A 16763-nucleotide genomic window follows, 5' to 3' on the forward strand; every position below is an offset into this window, starting at 1 on the left:
CATCATTACTGTTAAAGCTCTAGTTTACTGCAGAAGAACATGACTAACAAAATACACAAATATGTGCATGAGTCACTCTCCTAGTTATCAGAGAAGTCATGAGGCAGAGACAACCATCTCAGCCCCTTTCTTGCCAAACACTGAGAAGCCAACAGTGAAATATTAATTAGAGAAGAAGCTAAAACTTGCAAAGATAAAAACTTCAGGAATCATTTCCTAATGAAAAAGCAGAATACAGTATCCAGGGAGTAATACTTAATCTGTTGGATCTCTATCCACTGGAGATTTTTAAAGAGAGATTAGAAAAACATGCGAGGAGTGTTAAATCTTACTGATATTGCCTTTGAACATATGACCTCAAGAGATTCCTCTCAGTTCTGTTTTTCTGTAATTGCATGTTGTGGAAGGCTCTGAAATTCAGCCTTTATTGAAAGACAAATGTAAAGCTTGAGTGAGTGCCTGAATATGAATATACCATTTCACCCCACCCCAGAAGCTGGGAAAGTGATTAGGAGATCTCATGAGCATAGTCAAGTCCCATACTAGCTTTCGACCTCAAAACCTCAAGTCTCACTAGTGTTGTAATGCCTTATTTTAATTATTGGAGCCTTCTTGCTTTCAAGCTGTAGCAAGGTCTCCACAGAAGATGTATTAAGAATGCTCAAACAGCTAATACATCAAGTGCTATACAGGGCAGGGGAAGCTTCCTTTCTCTCAAGCATTCATTATATTCAGCAACTGGACAGATGAGGGGGAAAAAGAGGCATACAGAAAAAATAGCCCTCCTGAATTCAAGAAGCCTAAACAATGGAGCTGAAAATAAAATCTAGGTATTTTAGCTCTGGTTTCAAACAGAATCCAAGCCCTAAAATAAATAACAGCAAAGGGATACAGTATTTGGTTTAATTAATCAGGCAACACAGCAAAATTAACAGTATGGCAGAACACAAAATCTATGAGCTGGTGTGAAAAGATGACAATTGTACATTTAGCAGAAGGGCTCCATTTACATACACAGAATAATGAATTAGCAAGTCTTGGCCAGATGAAACTCACTGCTCTGGTTATTTTATGGACTAGCACTAAGAGAAAAAAAAAGACAAAGAGAAGGACAGATCATCTGGAAAGTTTTTACAAGTTAACTTACATGGGTTAGCAACACAGCTCTCCACCTCAAATAAAGCAATTTCCACTATAGAAAGTCTCCATTGTCTTTCAGACTCCCATAGAACTACAAGAGCAGCACCAAGCAAGAGATAAAAAATAATTAACTGCAATACGCACAAAAATAAGAGCCTCAGCACAATACAGACCCATAATACTAGAGAAGATCCAGCCACAGCTCAGCAAGCGTTAACGCAAAGCAACAACTCGAAAACAGGACTAATGATTTTCTCCCATACAGTAAAACCTACATCAAAAGCAAAGCTACAAAATTGAGCTGGCTGTAGGACTGAGATTATATGGTGCTCCTGAGCCAGCAAGGAGGGGCCCACGTCAAATAAGACAGAGGGGGAGAGCCCTGCTTCACTTGGAGCCTGGGAGATGAGAGTAGTGTTGTTGGGCTTATTTTTTTTGCTTAATAGGTTTTCTTTCTTTCTCTCATTTCTTTATAAAGCACCAGGCTATACAAAATTAAACCTTCTAAAAAGCAAAATACATCAAAATTTTTAGTTAATGTAAAGAATGATTAGAAAGAAACGCCTTTTGTAAGTAGCGGCTCTTTCTTAGATGGCAGGCCCTTTATTCTCCAAGCTAATGAAGTAATTACTTTAGTTAAACAATAATTGTAGATTTTAATCATCCTATGCTGAAGCACATTTGTCTGATCGCAGCAGTTGTTTGCAGACGCTATATTTACAGTTCAGCATTTTCTTTTCCTCAAAGATTTTTGCTGGAGAGGTGTTTGAGATCAGAATGTATGTTCTCAGATTCACTGCTCCTGGTCATTTGAAAGGTCCTTGGCTTTGGGTTTTCAAAGTATTTTCTGGGGTTGCTGGAGATTGCACGTTATTGTCAAAGACCTATCTTCTTCCTACTTACGGCAGTCTGGAAATTAGTGTAAGCTGAATGTATCACACTTCAGTCGAACAGGGAACAAGAGGAGACCCAGTTTATGTGGTTCAATGTGGGCAGATAATGTAATAGAAAGGCAAATATGCTGTTATGTAACAGAAGATTTATCAAGTTTTCTTTTTCACCAAGGGGTGACAGACTTGCACCACTAACTCACTGTGAAGAGCAGCTCAACAGATATTCCCAAAAAAGGTACCTCTGGTCCTTCTTTTATTAAAAAAATTGCTTGCTCATCTATTCTGAGCTCTTCCCCTTTTAATTTTTTATGATGGCAATGGTTCTCCTATTATTCCCTCACTTTTTATTCAAGGCTCTTCACTTAATGCTTGTTATAAATAAAAAAGGGACCAAATTTCTATAGCATTATATATAAGGGCATAGAAACAGCAGAGCTGAGAGTTGGCTTCTGAGGTTTTTTCTTTTCCTGTTATTACAAATTACAGAACATTCACAATATAGCACTTCAGCTAGTGCCAACATGCACGTTAATAAATAGATCATTTGCCTGCTTCTGGATACTTTTTTTTACATAGCACTGTTCTGTGTAGGTTCCCACAAGCTGCTTCATTCAGACTGTCTTTAATCTTAATTTCAAGGGGTACAAGATTGGCTTCCTCCTCTTCTTTTCTTACACAATACTTGTGAAAACTTGCTACTCCCATGTGCGGCTGGAATATATATTTGCTGTTCCTAGAAATGTGGCACTTCTGCTGTCAACTGGATCCCTTGAGGTATTCATCCATCACCTCTGTGCTCCTCCCTTTCAGTTTCTTTTATTAAAGCCTTGTGAATTCTGGGTTATTGACACAGCACCAGAGAATGGTCCTGGGGTGTTTGTGAGGTGCCTATTCTGCAGGGTGGCACGAAGCAGCGTACTAACTAGACTTTATTCCAAAGAGCTAAAGAAACAGCTTCACATACCAGCATTTAAATGATCTATGTCCAGATAACTGCTCTTGAAGCAACTACTCAGACTCTTCCATATTTTGAATGAGGATTACCCACCAGGAAATAAAAATCTAAGTAGGTGTAGCATTCAAACTGCAGTCATAAGTCTAGCTGAATAGGCCAGGCTGGCTCATCAGCCTGCTGTAGAGAGGGGTGTTCCAACCAGCAAACCCATTTATCAGTCAGAGAGGAAGGCTTTTTGTAGGTTGCATAGCTAGACCACTGGTTAACCTTTTATCCTTAAATACTGAAATAAGGGGAGTCACTTCTTATGTGTCAGTCAGTTATTATAGCTTCCTGCTTTTTCCCTGACATATAAAGGCAAATGGGTACAGTTTCATGTGATTTACACAGGCGTCAAGAGAAGAGCCAACTTTAGTCAGACAAGTTTTGCCAATTTGAATGGGGGTAGCTGAAATACAGCACCCCATGCCCTAACTTACTGCTGTGCTGCTATAGGAAAACAACACACAACCTTTCCTTTTCATAGGAGACTTTTAGTTATAAAATTCTTTGGGGCCGCAGGAAAGAAAGTAAGATTTTGAGATTACTGACAATTTAATTTCTTTGATTCCTAATCTCTCTGCAGATTGTGTTATTTTAGACGCTGTGCCTTATCATGCTTTCTAATCCTTCTTCAGTGGAATCCAGGGAGGGCTTTTCAAATAAGGTGCTTGGGAAATAGGAGGGAAACACAGATTACCAAGAAAAGTCTGATCCAAAGCACATCTAAGTGTGGATATCCAGAGGAGCAAAGACCAAAACAGACCCCCATTCACAGTTGTCAAAGTTTAATTTTGAGGATGCTGTGTTTTAATTTGGCACACAGCAGGTCTCAGCCATGGAGCACAAGACTGTGCAGGAAACTTAGGACAAGCTGGCATCTGCTGCATCTCGGCTCTCGCTGTTAGAAAATGAAATGCAGTAAGGAAGGAGAAGCGCAGTACTACATTTCCAAATATGCTTTACTTTCTAGCTTACAGCTAGTGTTTTTCAAGTCCCAGTTGAGATTCTTTTGGTTTAGAGATGGGGACTTCACATTCAAATGCACAGAGATGTTACACTATTTGCAAGAACTTGCAAGTTAAGATGATAGCATGGCTGTGACTGTATTTTACAAGCTGCAGACATTCTCTTAGCAATCTTATTTTATCAAGAAAAATAAATTCAGAACAGACATCCCAAACCTGCAAACTCATTTAGCCAAAATGGGGGCAGTATGCTACAAACCAACAGAGTCTGTCAGGCAGGTCCTAACTTCAGGCGCATTCTTTGGCTGAACATTTATATAAGTGTTCCATTAGAGTTGCTGAAATTGGAAGAGCTGATTTCAGAGACATAAACCTGGCTTTGAGATGCTAATGTGCTTTGAAGATAGCAGTATTTGAACACCTTAGAGTGTCACTTTGTGGTGGGACATGAAGGGATTCATGCAAAGATTGGGGGTGTACACAGTTTATCTTCACTGTAGTAGTGCTTATTCTTGGAATTTAATTGCAGACTGATGCAGAGTACAGAGCACTACTGTAAATGTGTTCCCTGCACTGAATATTTAATAGTAGTAATAATAATTAACAGTAGAGACATGCCAACGGTTTTCACTTAACAGTAGAGTTGCCTGCAAGTGCTTCCATTGTTAAAGAGTTTGTCAGAGCTTTGTACTTTAATTAAAGTGAACATCATGCTGGCAGAAAGATGTTGGATTGACACTCCCTGGAAAGGAAATCCTCTGCTTATCTGCTAACAAACAACAGCCACAGCTGCTTAAGTGCTACTTCTGGAATAAATCTGGGAGGGCCAAGCTCCAAATACATCTAGGGAGATATTGCCTGTACATTTCAAACAGTGGTGAAAAAGATGCAAGGATGTATGCAGAACCTAATAGGTAAGAGTTTTGCACTGCAGGACTGGGCTTTGGGAGACCTAACTGCTGCTCTGCGACTGGCATCTTGGAAAGTCATTACTGTGAAGTTCAGGACACCGAACAGTTTTAGGGCACCCTACTTGAGATGTGGCAAGTCAATCTCTAAGAAAAGCATGGAAAAGAAATAGTCTTAGTTTCATGATTCACTTCACTTATGAAGAACTAAACTTCTTTCTAGTTTATGATATGTTTCAAGAAACAACTGCTTAGCCTAGAACTAGAGACAGCTCTCTGAATAACACAGCAAGATTTTAGAAATTTGGAAACTAAATTTAACATAAAAATCCTGGGAATGCCCATTGGAATTTCATAACCTGTATGTCCCAGCCAAATTCAGAGCTCAAGCCTTAAAAAGTGTGTTGGTACAGCTCTTTCAACCAAAGATGTTTGAGTTTGTTTTTAACTAAAACATTAAATCTATATCTTCCTAGTTATGGAAGACTAAAAGGTAATTTGTACCAGTCCATTTTCATTCCTGTTGCAGAGGAATAGCAAAGCGGCAAAACCATCTTTATTCTGCACCATCACTTTAGTCATACCAGTAAAGGGGTGCAGACAATCAGATGAATTCTGACTCTAAGGGTCCCAGACTGAACCTGGAAAAGGTTACAGCTTTGCTAATTTCCCAGCGAATGATCAACTAATGGGTTGTAGCAGCTGTGATAAGAAGATCCTTGTTTACAACATTCTAGATAGCCTGCTTTCGCTTTAATAGCACCTTTTTCATCTTCCGTCTAGGAGTCTGTCATAGCAAGGAACTATAAATTACTGCCAAAACAGCATGCTCCTTACCATCTACAGCCTTTCTGTGGCAATATATGACCCATAAATCTTACTGACGTTCTTCTCCATGGCTCTTTTAATGCTCTTCCCTTTACTCCCTTTCCCTCTCCTTTTCTTGCCCTTATTTGCTGTGAAGAAGTCCAGTGGTTCCACCAGAAAGAAAGAGAAAATGGGAAAAAAAAAGCATGAACCAATGTATCAGGTTTTGTGGGGAAACCTGAAGGTGAGCACAGTAAGAAATTAATGGACTCTGCATACAGAGTCCTTCTGCCTTAAATACTCTGCAACCTAGGAATTGTTAAAGGACCATACAAGGGCAATAAGCTCTTTCACAGAAAATATCAGGGATAGATTTCAATTCATTATGGATTTCTTCCCAGAGATCACTCGGTGTTCTGAGTAGCCACATGTTCTAAAGGAAATGGAATTACATGAAGTTTTTGGAATAACTGTAATTCACTGAAGTGAACTTGGTCGGTGGGCGAGTGATGAATCTGGCTCTAGAGGTCCATTTTCAGAGTGACTCACAAAGATATATCTATATATATAGATATATATATACATAAAAGACTGTAAGAATCCATTTCAGTTGCTTTACATTTAAGGTTCCAAACTACTAGCATCCTCTTAGCAAAGAAGTCCCTTAAATGATTTATAAAATAATTTCCCTTCAAATCTTCTCCTTGGACAATTCAACAATATCAGATATCTGTTTCTATTATTTCTTCATTATTTATCTTGCTCTTTGTTCTGTTACATTTATTCTATTTAGACAATAACACTTCTGTCAACTGCAGTTTAACTGGTATCTAAGGCCTAGTCTGCATTTACATTTTACTGGAATAATAATGTTGGTAACGGGTTTGGTTTTTTTTTATAGAAGAGTTATGCTACTATGAAGTCCTTGGTGGATGCAATCAAGTTAGTATAAAAGTGATTTATACTGGTTTAGTTCTTCCCTTACTCTATGGTAATAGCTATCTAATTATAAAGTATGTTTATACTGACACAACTATATCCACAATCCTGTTTTTCTTTTTCGTTCTTCATTTGTCTTAATGTAAATTCTGACAGAGAAAAGTGGCACATGCACACACATACACCCACAAGCAACATCATCAAAGTCCTCAAAATCCATTTGGTCAAATTCATCAGAAGATAATTCTGTCCCTGGGGCTTCAATCTCTAAAGAGCAAGATCAGTCTGTGGTGATCATAACTGCTTGATTTGCATTACAGCAGTAATAAAAGACTCCCACAGTGCTAAAAAAAAATACCATTTATGGAACTTCCTTGAAGAAAATAGGATCAATAGCACAGTAAGGTGCTAAACTGCTGTTACTTAAAATGTATACCAGATTAATTTAACTCTTGAAGCTCTGCACGCAGCAGATGCACTGAAATTCTTACATCAAACTGTCTTAATAAGAGAATCACACAGTTTCTGCACACAATTCTGTAACCCCCTATGGAATAAGCACAGCCCTGAACAGATGGCATACAGGGAGCTGATAGTTGGGTGGTTGTGTTTTTATTTAGGGTGCGGTTTTTTGCATTTTTTGATAATATACTCCACATTAGGCACCACCTGGAATATGGAGCTCTATTCTGTATCTCCTGGTATTTAAAAGAGGGCGTTACTCCAGGAGCACTCAGATTTCTGCGATTATAGAAGATAAAATGGATCTTAGAAAAGGGGTTAGTCTGATAGGGGAAGGGTTTGTGGACATTTACAGGCCGCCACTGCCCATGCCAGTTCCTAACAAGCCATAGGGATGGCGACAATAAGCACCTGCGCTGGGTACCAGGTGATGAGGCCTCCTCTGTGCTCATCACCGGCTCATTAGCACTCATTAAGGGGCTCACCTGTGGCAGTGAGGGCGGTATCCTTCTCTCCCGTACCCCAGGCACACAGCGCGCTGTGAGGAGAAGGTTCCATGACGAAAACTGGTGCTCATCGTAAAGGATTCAAGGCTTGCTGCCGTGGCCGCGTGCAGCAGAAAGGAGGCGAGACGGGAAGGGTAGGTACAAATCCTTATTTTGCCTTCTTTCTACTGAAAGCAGAAGGTGCTGCTCTTGAGCTCCGTCTGGATTGCTTTTGGGCCACACCGTGTGGTGGCGGTTCTTTAGGGAGCCATGATGGCCGCCGACCCCGGGTGAGGACTGGCCTCCCTCAGCCACGAAGCTGTTCCTGAGGCGGCGAACCCCCGCGGGGCTCGGGTCCCCTTTAGGGCTGGTCCCGCAGAGATGAGGGGGAGAGAGAAAAATAAAGCCCCAAAGAAGATGATTTAATGTATTCTGACCTTAAAATGCGGCCGGCCGCGTGCCCTGCCGCCGATGCTAGCGCCCGCGAGCCGCTGAGGGCCGTTAGCGGCCGTTAGTGGCCGTTAGGGGCTGAGCCAAAGGCTCTGGAAGGTCGCGGAGCTGAGGCGGGGGAGCGGTAAGCAACGTTTAATGGCACATACGCGTCTCTATTTATATTTATAATGTAATATACCGTCTTTTATGGTCCAGGATCGGTTTGTGGGCGTTTTTTGAAGTATTCAATACGCAAATTTAACTTTTTTTTGTCTTAAAAGGTGGTCCCTTTTCAAATCCAAGCCTGTTGGTGTGGAAGGAAAAGGGAGCTTTGCCTTAACAGTCCTCTTTTCAATTCTGTAATAGAATGCATGAGGGGAGAGCCCAAAGCAAACGTGTTTATTGGTCATAGCATTAATGACAGTGTGGTTGGGTTTTGACCTTGGTGATTTGAAAAGCGGGTTCCAAGCAGGAGCCATTAACTGGGATAATGTGACTCCAGTGACTATAAAGTGTGGTGAATTCCTATGGAAAAGAAAATAATTGTTACGTTAAAAGCGTAAATAAAATGGCCTTTATGGGAAGATTAGTTCAGGGGAGCAATACTCGTTTAGAAGAAGCAATTGCTTTAATTGAGGCTTAATTTTATGAGGTGGGAATTTGGCAGCGAAAGGGAGAAGGTCGAGATTTTGAGTTCAGAAGTCACCCAGAGTGTTTTTGAAGCTGCACTTTGCAGTTCAGAGACTGTGTTGAGGGGTTGTGTTGTTAATTCACTGCATGAAACTACATCAGTTACAGGAGGAGGAGGGTTTAAAGCCAACATGACCTCTGGCAGGTCCAGTCCCGGGTGTATCGGTGTCCATCTGCTCCCTGTGTACGTGTACCTTACAGAGACCCTTTCACTAATGGTAATCCAGCCAAGTCCGTTTGCTTGCTGCAGTGATACGCGGGTAGACTCCACAACTCCTTAAAGCTGTAAAGTAGGTATGCTTTATTCAGTGCTGAGGCACATGGGGGATTGCTCCTCCAAAGGCATGCGCACCTCAGTATTGTTCTCCTTCATATTTATCCTCTAAACTATTACATATTTATGAGGTTACGCAGCATGCCTATGCATAGTCATGACCTATCCCCGCTTCATATGATAATGAGGTAAAAGGTCCTTGCTTGTGTCGTGTCTCCTGGTGGTCGTGGGCGAGGGTCTCAAGATGAAGTAAACGAGTCTTCCCTGAACTTTTTGTCTCCAGTCGTTGTGCATGTTCCCTGGTCATTTAGTCACTGTCCAAACTGCAAAGCTGATTTCAGCTGATTTAGGGGTTCAGAGAGCCCCCAAGGCTCCTATCAATAGCCTTGGTCCTCCCACCCTATTCCAGCAAGCACAGTAAGTGTTGAGCACACATTTGTTGAGTAAGCAATAGCATTGTTAAGCAAGTGGCTTAACCCTATCCCCCTGTACATTGGTTAACCCTTTGCATCAGCAGCACCCCACAAATCCAGTGTTATTTCGTGGAAGCTTGTGTTTGTCGGTGCTGTTGAAGGTGTCAGTTTCAGGGGTGGTTTTGTTTGGGGTGTCTTTCTCAATAGCCTGTGCTGGATGTGGGCAGTGCCAGCCTGTGAGGTTGGATCCAGCCCTGTGCAGTGAGGTAATCCAGGTTTGGTTTGTTTTAATCTGGTTAAGTTTTTTCAGTCCCACTCAAGATTAAAAACCATGACCAGACAAATGCCTGAATAAAGCTAAAGTGCAAGCAGTGTTTTCTGGACCTCTGTATAAGTGGGTTTTAGTATCCTTGCAGTCTGGTATTAAGATTGAAGAAGGTGAGCTGGGTAGATGAAGTGCTGTGGTAACTTTGTATCTCCCAGGATGAAGAAAAAATAAAGGAATTTTAAAAAGAGTTGCCCTGAAGCCATGCAGCATGATCTAATTCTAAGATCGTAAAAGAAAAATCCTCCTTGAGGGATGCCCACAATAGAGACTTGGGATTCACCTATTCCCTGCTATTGAGGCTTAAATGGCTGAGGATGCAGCAGTATGGCTGCTGCTGGTCCTCTTGGTCCTCCCTCCTGTTCCAGTGGATGTAAGGAGAGATGATGGGTAATGGGAAGAACATTGGTTGTGTCTGCACTGATGTGTTGGCTGGTTCCCTGTGCAATCCCTCTTCAGTTCCTTTATTTGATGGGGTGGAAAATCTGCTGGGATCTGGCTGAAACTGGAACAAGAAGGGAGCTGAGGCCTTTCTGAAGTGCCAATAGGACAGCAAATCAACATTCCTCTTGTTCAAATGGCAGAATGAGCAGAGAATTTAGATCAAAACTGGGGGTGGGGGATGGGATGGACAGGAAATAAAAGCCTCTACTGCTGTTGCGGTGACAAAAACGTGACTGAAGCATTTTAAAGGTAATGTTGCAATAAAAAAAAAATCCTGTGGGCTGCTTGGTTATAATTGGGCTGGGCCCTGTCAGCACTTGTTAGGGCTGAGAGCGACTGCTCTGCAGGATGCACAAGCAGTGTGTGAACTGGCAGATGCAGAGAGGGAGATAAAGCTGTTGTAAAAAGGCCCTGAATTTAATTCCTCTGGGAGCATTCTTTTTTTGTTCCTCTCTGCAACTAGAATTTGGATAGCTGTTTCTGTTCATTCCTTCGTTGTTCTCACAGCATATTGTTTTGGAAGTTACAATTTGGGAATTTGCTTCTCTGTCTCCTGGCTTGTTCATCTGTGGAAGTGGAAGGAGTAGGGCTTGGAAATGTGAATGAGGGAATGAAATTTGGTAGGAGAAAGAAAAAGGGAGGCAAACAGTTTTTGACACTTGTGTGGGGTGTTTCTGCACTGTGAGAGAGAGGTTAAGGGGTAAAGCATTCCTCAGTGCTTCAGTAGTGAGGATTAGTTGTATATAGACTTGCACTTGAGCATTACAGAAGTACTGTAACAAGTATAACCCACTGGACTGCTGAACTACTCTCATCAGTATGACAAAGACATATATGTCAAATTTCTTGCCCTACTACAGTAACCCTGTGTGGCTTTGGAATTTGTCCATTTTTCAGTCTTTCTAAATAGACTGTAAAAAGCCGAAGGTACCTCACATTAACAGGCTTGATTTTAGGCATTGTACAAACACTGATAGCTGGTAGTTTCTTTTGCAATTTCCAAGACCATACCTTTTCTCTGAGAAACATGCTGAATGAGTTGGTACCAATTCCAGTGTGAAAAATAATCCAGTAGTGTAGGAGGTATGTAATTTTAATACTCAGACTGCTCCCATTGGCCTGTAATGACCACAGGCTGTCCGTATGTACGAATTCCAGCAGGGAGTGACGTTAACAGCAGTAACAGTGTATGTGAAGGCATCAAACATTCATGACCATGTCTGATGCTTTCTAGTCCATAAACCTTCTCTGAACTCAAGTAATAGAGTTATCAAAAAGGTAGAGCAACTGTTCATAAGTGTGATATTCACAGGCTTTGTTGAAATGCTGTAGTATATTGAGTATACTGGTATAATTTGGTCTATGGTATAATGTATTTACCAGTATTCAAGAGACCTAAACTTCTGGGTTTTTTTCCAATTTACCCCCCCATTTGAGGAAAAGCACATTATTTGGAGTGAACCTCTTTCTCGTTTGTGATCCTTCCAGAACATGGAGAATATATAGAATTTTGTAGTGTCATTTCTTTGCTACTTTAATTAAAACCCAAAACATGCACATTCTTATGTTTACTTTAGTTTTCAGAGTCTCTGAGAGGATGTTTTTGTGTCAATGCAAAGACTTAGTCTTAAATGTGTAGTATGTTAGTTGCCTTTCAGATCATGTTTGGATTAGATCTATTAGCAGATTTATTTAATGTGTTACATGTTTTAAATGGAGCATTGCATGAGTTGAGGATTTCTACAAAGTCATTTACACAATGCCACACCCCTTTCAATGAAAATTGTGTTCTCATAATGCATGTTCTGCTGAGCTTTCAGAGTGTGGGTTGAGCATGTGTGCTGGTGGACAGCATCCTGTACAACAGTGTGCACTGGGCTTCACTCTCCCTTGTAAGTGGATATTACAGAGGTCAGTAAGTTCCAGTGGACAGTGCTATGTGTAAAAATGGATTTACTGCAGTCATATAAAGCGAGCTTTTGCTTCAAGTTGTGACTGAAAAGCCCAGTGTTGTTACAGGCTTTAACAGATTTTCATATTGTGCCTATAGCAGAGAGGTGACAGACTATGCTACAAATTGTTCTCGTACAACAGGACATTTTAGCAATATTCTAGGCAACCTTGAACAAGCTTCATCAGGAAAAAAAGGTCAAATTCTAATGCAGTGTGGCGGTTTGATGCTGTGGTTTTTTTATTACCTTCTGAAGGATCTTGGGAACCCCTGCTGAAACTGTTGCTTAATTGAGTCTCCTGTCTTTGCAGAAGGGGCTAAGAAAGTGACTTTAAAGGGGTTCTAATATTTTAATTAAAAAAAGAAAGTACATTTGTTGTTTAGATTCTAAGAGGTTTTTGCAGAAAAGCATGAATACTTGACTGCCAGTTCTCCACCATTGATTTTTGTATCCTATGTCACTACTGAAATGTAATTTGAATTTCAAATTGAGTGCTTGCTTGTAAATTGAATCATGAAAGGTACATGAGGACATGCTGTCTAAAGGTTTACTGTGTCTCAATGTGTGTTTTTCCCCTAGTTCATAATATTTTTCTGTGGTTTCGCAGTGAACCTAATACCAAGTAAATTGTTTCTTTCTAAACAGATTAGTATCAAACTTCTGTGAGTGTTCACGGATAGCAAATTCGTCCTTTCAGTGATGTTTTCAGGTGTTTTTTAAGCAATTCCAACTACTACATTCTAGTACATAACATTAGTCATTATGCATCTCCTAAATTATCATAGAATCATTTGGGTTGGAAGGGACCTTAAAGCTCATCCAGTTCCAACCCCCTGCTACAGGCAGTGACACCTTCCACTAGAGCAGGTTGCTCCAAGCCCTGTCCAGCCTGGCCCTGAACACTGTCAGGGATGGGGCAGCCACAGCTTCTCTGGGCATCCTGTGCCAGCGCCTCAGCACCCTCACAGGGAACAGCTTCTGCCTAAGACCTCATTTCATTCTCCCCTCTGGCAGGTTAAGGCCATTCCCCCTTGTCCTGTCCTTGCAGGCTCTTGTCCAAAGCTCCTCTCCAGCTTTCTTGTTGGCCCCTGTAGGCACTGGAAGGCTGCTGTCAGTGTTGATAGCTAGTACGTGCAGTTGTAATTTGCTTGCTTATGTGCTCTTGGGTTGAGTCAGAACAAATGCCTTTCCCTGGTGTTGGAGAGGTTCACAGTGAGCTGCACACTAGATTATTTGCTTGGCAGAGCTTAGGTCTCAGCAGAGAAGGCTCTGCTCTCTTGTAATTGCATTGCTGCATGTGTGTTGAAGTTGGATGTCTCTGCATCTTCTCTGTTGCATGTTCTGGGGTTGGTAGGAGCTCAGCATCTGAAACAGATAAACCTGAAAATTACATGTGTCAATCTGTGAATGAGCTTTGTTCATTCAATGACATACTAACTAGAGCAAATGTTTAAACTTGTCTTACAAATGGTTTTCTTTGAGGACCATCTTTCAGGGAAGTGTTTTTTACTGAAAGGATAAACCTGGCATAGAAGCAGCTCTAAAGAACTCTTAAACCCTTGTTGTTCAGTGAAGGATAAACTGACAAGAAGCTGAGGCTGTTACTCTATGTTAGCTGTCTGGCTTTAATCCTATTTCCCTGTTGTCGTGATCTTCCTTTCCATGCTTTATGTGTCTGACCCATTTTCAGTGCATTCTACAAATTAACTGATGAGTTCTTTGAGCTAAGAATTGCCCCTTTTCAATGCATATTTGCAAGAAACCTGGCATAATTGTGCCTTGGCCTTTATTTTACACTTAAGAACAAAGAAACTAATGTTGATCAAATTACTGTTGTCTTCAGCAGTCGCTGTTTCTGAGCTCTGGTTATTTCTGAGATGGTGTGCAAAAAAAAACCCATCAGATGGCAGTTACAGAATATGGAACTGCAAGGGAATGGTTTCATTTTTCTTGCTACTTTTACCTAAAATAACACCTAAATGGGTAGAACCTCTGTTTAAAATCTCCCAGAGCAATTACATTGATGTGTCTGGTTGGCCTCAATGTGTCCTGCAAATTCAGGACTACTGGGTGCTATAATTTCATGTCCAGGTGTCTATAGCCATGCAGTTTGACAGCAGTGATTCTGAGCCATTTACAAGGACTGAGCAAGAGGTTCTGTGGATTAGGGTGGTTAACAAGGTCACTATGACCAAGTAAACATTGACTGTGCAGGAAAGTTGTCAGCTTGATAAAACAGCATTTTAGGTGATCAGGCGGTAATAAGGAGATCTTAAACCATTGCAGTCATATAGCATATGGTACTTAAAATAAAATGGAGTTGCAATGCAGGTTGAGTAGGTTCTTCATGGCCAGGTCTCTGGTTACAAACAAGGAAGAATCTGGAATTATGCTGTTAATCTCGTATGCCTTGAACCAATTCTACTGTTCTTTTTTCTTTCCCAAATTAGATTTTTAACATTCAATTTATTACACTTAAATGAGCAGTTAGGCTTATACAATTTTTATGTCCTTCTGCTCTCCTCCCTACTCCCTCTGCTGCAGGATATTGGCAGAATCATTCCAGAACCAGTCCCAGTGACATGCCAAACCCCTAGGCAAAATGGCTGGGATGCTGCTTTGGCCTAAGGGCTGGCTCAGGAAGCTGCAGGCAGTTTGGGTGCAACCAGCATCCCTACTTGGCATAACTTGTTTCAAAGGGTAGAGGCCACAAATGGCTTTTCCTTGCTTTCTGAGAAATAGATGACAAAATCTTTCACTTGGGCTCACCTGATGTTCTTATTGAATTGCAGCATGCACAAACAAATTGAAGCTGATGAGGTTGACTCTCTTCAAAACTTTGCAAATCATAATGCATCATCCCTGTAATGGTACAGCACTCCCTACAATTGCTCAGTTGTTCATACATGTATGTGCACAAAGGATTTCAAGTCTCCTCAGTGACAGGTCTGCCACCCACTAAACTGCAGGGGAGGGAGGAGAAAAAGGGGGAGACACGGGATGGGGCGATGATGATGTGGACATTAAAGTAAGAAAATGGTTATTTGTTTGACAGGCAAAGGTTAGCTCTGAAATTGCATGACATATAGCCTGAAAGGTCTTATTACATGACTTGGAGTCTTCAGTGGAGTTCTTGTGACAGGCAGTGTACAAATATATGGGATGGATTTATAGTTCATTTACAGTTTTGAAAGCAATGTCGGCTAGAACAGAGGACAAACAATGTGTCTTTTATGCATTTTAAGGCTTGGTTAGTTATTCCCGTTTAGTTAGTTTTACCAATTTGAATGAGCTGAGGATCCAACCTGTGGATTTGAAAGACCTACATGACTGAGCTTTCATTTGCTGTAAGCAGCTTTAAAAAAACCACAACCTGTTACTCTTCAGAAATACTTAAAAAAGCTGAAATTAGATCAATTCCAGCTTCTTCCCATTTGTCATCTTAAACCAGGGAGAACAAAAGCAAATAACGTGCCCCAGTTCATTCCCTGTTGTTTGTTGAGCTTCAGCTTTGAAGCCGACTTTTATAACTGAGTAATAAACTTCCGAAAACATGCTGATGGTGTGGAAATTGCCGACTCGGGCTCAGCTGAAGCTCTTGGCAGTTATCACTAGAATATGTGCAGTGCAAATGGCCAGCTGATGACAGCAGTGAAATGCTGTCCTGTGCCCCTATATATATAACAATGTGGAGGGGATCCAGTTCGAAGTGAAGTCTGCACCCATGAGCTCTGTAGCACTTTGCTCAAAGCCTTGCTGCCTTGCCAGAGAAGGGAAGCCTTGCTGTTTCCATGTCATCTCTTGTGTGTGTACTCTTGCATAGAAATTGTGGTGCTGCCTGTGGATTACGTTAAATATTTCACCCTCTGCCTGTCTAAATTTCTAAGCATTACAGTTGTAGACCATCCATGTAAATAATTTATGAAAAGCATTGCACGGATTTTAAGTCTTACCCTTTTGGCATTTGCATTTTTGTGTCTGAATGTTACTTGTGTATTATATGGCTGTGATAAATTAGCATTTTAGTGAATTGGTTATGGTGGAATTTTAGAGAAAGCAGAAGTAGCTGTTACAGAAATATGCAAAACTTTGCTGGTAACAAACTAGGAAAAAAAAGACTAATTAGTGTAATTACTGTCATTATAATTCTAATTTAACTGCATAGACTTGTACTGCAGCAACATCAGAGCTGTCACATTTGCAAACTGCATAATTATACGTATTAAGATCTGTCTGCATCTAATATATAAAATGGGCTGTTACCTTAAGCTGATGCAAAAGAAGTCAAAATGTCATTAAAGGGCTGACTTAATCTCCTTGATTTTCCTGATTGCTAGTAAAAATGAAAGAAAAAAATTGCCTAAATAAATGTCTCTTTAAAATATACTTGTTAAAATTCATAAATAGATGGTGAGCTGAAAATAACAAATCTGAGTGTACATGTATGTGTGTGTATGTGCATTTATAAATCCCCCTGCCTTGTAGTTACTGGTAGTACAGATCCTCCTTTGAATGTCAAGAGATCCTGTACCACATGTAGTTTTGCAGTACGACTCCTGATCTAGACAGAGCAGCTTTTTTGCAGACAGGATGATCTGAGTGCAACCTTGCTGATAATGTGTGAAATTGTTTTGGGG

The 16763-nt window shown here is 40.8% G+C and overlaps 1 protein-coding gene and 1 long non-coding RNA gene across 2 annotated transcripts in view; both read left to right on the forward strand.

Annotated features, from left to right (window-relative positions):
• RAB11FIP1 (RAB11 family interacting protein 1) overlaps nt 1-16763 on the forward strand; it is a 402092-nt gene that overhangs the window by 344333 nt on the left and 40996 nt on the right. The gene's annotated exons all lie outside the window — the stretch shown is intronic.
• On the forward strand, nt 1905-8034 carry LOC133279136 (uncharacterized). Its single transcript, XR_009746784.1, has 4 exons — nt 1905-1957; nt 2206-2268; nt 6612-6652; nt 7638-8034. It is a non-coding gene; the product is annotated as an uncharacterized LOC133279136 (long non-coding RNA).

The sequence above is a fragment of the Pezoporus flaviventris genome, unplaced genomic scaffold (assembly GCF_033815535.1).
Source record: "Pezoporus flaviventris isolate CSIRO_AGI_PZ_B2104156 unplaced genomic scaffold, CSIRO_AGI_Pfla_v1 ptg000071l, whole genome shotgun sequence".
Taxonomy (NCBI): domain Eukaryota; kingdom Metazoa; phylum Chordata; class Aves; order Psittaciformes; family Psittacidae; genus Pezoporus; species Pezoporus flaviventris.